Genomic DNA, 2,500 nt, shown 5'->3' with positions numbered 1-2,500 from the left:
GGGCGACCGAGCAGCAGACGGCGTCGCGACGCCGAGTGCCGGGCGGCGGCGCATCCTCAACGCACACAGTCCGCAATCGGACCAGCACACTGCAGATGTCCACCGCGCTTCGCACCGGGCTCGGCAGAACCCACTTTGGCCGCCTGGCGCCGCGCGCCGGGTGCGCCGGCGCGTAGCTGGGACGCCAGCCGGGCCCGTCGGCCGGCGCTCCTGCCACTGGGCGCCCCCCACCAGCCGGCTGTAGTGCGTGCGCTCACGCAGCGCGCGGCCAGCACGCCGGGCGGCCCCCCCTCACCGGCCGGGGACTGTCCCACCAAGCCACAGCCTCGTATCGCTTCATACCCACATGGCCAACTCAGGTTCGGGGGCATGGCGGGTACCGCCGAAACAACCGGTTCACAGATGTACCGATCGTCGCTATCACCGATGCACCTGCAGCGCGAACAACCGCTCAACAACTGATTTCCAGTTCATTTGCGGATCTTTGGCAGCAAACGTATACGTCAATCTACATTTGCGAAATCTACGATTCTGGCATGCCTGCATGTTATGTGTCACGACACGCTACATCAGCCCACATACACACTACGGCATGTACACGAGAGAACACGTGGAAGATGGTCCGCGCACGTGTGCAATGTCCCTTGCGCGGTCGACTGTCAACCGGCCTCTGTAGCATGTCGCAGATGTGGAACGCGGTCCACCGTGGTATCATGTTGTGTGGGGCAATACGATTAAATAGGAAAACCCTCGTCGCTACATCAACAGACGGCTCACGCTGATTCCCGGCAGAGGGAGGGGGGCCAACATGCAATACTTTCGTCCGTACCTACCACATGTCTGTACGGCGTAAAACAGTGCAATCTCGCTGTAATGGGGAGACGAGACAAGTAGCATCGTGCACAACATATGGCCCTTATGATTCGCCATTGTAGGGCGCAGCCGGTGTACGGTCAAGCATGTGCCACATTATGTCACTCAGTACGTAACGACGGATGATCAGTGTGGGTTACGCGTACATCAGCGGACAGTCCACACAGGCCGTACCACAACGTACACTGACTGCATCGACAACCGAATGCAACTGAACAGCTGCAAGGCTCATTTCACAAACAAACGCCTGACCGACCAGCTTGGAAGGGCAGGAGGGGAGGGCGATAGTCGTTCTGTAGCGTTACACCCTTCCAGTGGTTAGCGGGACTGTGTAGAAAGTACGCAACACTCGAAAGACATTTACGTGAGGGTACGCACCATGGCATCGAGAAATACACATGACACCAGAGGATCCAAGCAGTGAACTATGTTCAGAGGGTTGCTGTTAGGCAAAGCTACATTCCTGTGACGTTACATGTGACAGTTAAGGTGCAGTGTAAGTTAGGTTAAGGTGCAGTGTAAGTTAGGTTAAGGTGCAGTGTAAGTTAGGTTAAGGTGCAGTGTAAGTTAGGTTAAGGTGCAGTGTAAGTTAGGTTAAGGTGCAGTGTAAGTTAGGTTAAGGTGCAGTGTAAGTTAGGTTAAGGTGCAGTGTAAGTTAGGTTAAGGTGCAGTGTAAGTTAGGTTAAGGTGCAGTGTAAGTTAGGTTAAGGTGCAGTGTAACTTAGGTTAAGGTGCAGTGTAACTTAGGTTAAGGTGCAGTGTAACTTAGGTTAAGGTGCAGTGTAACTTAGGTTAAGGTGCAGTGTAACTTAGGTTAAGGTGCAGTGTAACTTAGGTTAAGGTGCAGTGTAACTTAGGTTAAGGTGCAGTGTAACTTAGGTTAAGGTGCAGTGTAACTTAGGTTAAGGTGCAGTGTAACTTAGGTTAAGGTGCAGTGTAACTTAGGTTAAGGTGCAGTGTAACTTAGGTTAAGGTGCAGTGTAACTTAGGTTAAGGTGCAGTGTAACTTAGGTTAAGGTGCAGTGTAACTTAGGTTAAGGTGCAGTGTAACTTAGGTTAAGGTGCAGTGTAACTTAGGTTAAGGTGCAGTGTAACTTAGGTTAAGGTGCAGTGTAACTTAGGTTAAGGTGCAGTGTAACTTAGGTTAAGGTGCAGTGTAACTTAGGTTAAGGTGCAGTGTAACTTAGGTTAAGGTGCAGTGTAACTTAGGTTAAGGTGCAGTGTAACTTAGGTTAAGGTGCAGTGTAACTTAGGTTAAGGTGCAGTGTAACTTAGGTTAAGGTGCAGTGTAACTTAGGTTAAGGTGCAGTGTAACTTAGGTTAAGGTGCAGTGTAACTTAGGTTAAGGTGCAGTGTAACTTAGGTTAAGGTGCAGTGTAACTTAGGTTAAGGTGCAGTGTAACTTAGGTTAAGGTGCAGTGTAACTTAGGTTAAGGTGCAGTGTAACTTAGGTTAAGGTGCAGTGTAACTTAGGTTAAGGTGCAGTGTAACTTAGGTTAAGGTGCAGTGTAACTTAGGTTAAGGTGCAGTGTAACTTAGGTTAAGGTGCAGTGTAACTTAGGTTAAGGTGCAGTGTAACTTAGGTTAAGGTGCAGTGTAACTTAGGTTAAGGTGCAGTGTAACTTAG

This window comes from Schistocerca gregaria, unplaced genomic scaffold (genome assembly GCF_023897955.1).
Source record: "Schistocerca gregaria isolate iqSchGreg1 unplaced genomic scaffold, iqSchGreg1.2 ptg001181l, whole genome shotgun sequence".
Taxonomy (NCBI): domain Eukaryota; kingdom Metazoa; phylum Arthropoda; class Insecta; order Orthoptera; family Acrididae; genus Schistocerca; species Schistocerca gregaria.
The sequence above is the reverse complement of the archived record's forward strand: the minus strand, read 5'-3'. Positions refer to the sequence as shown.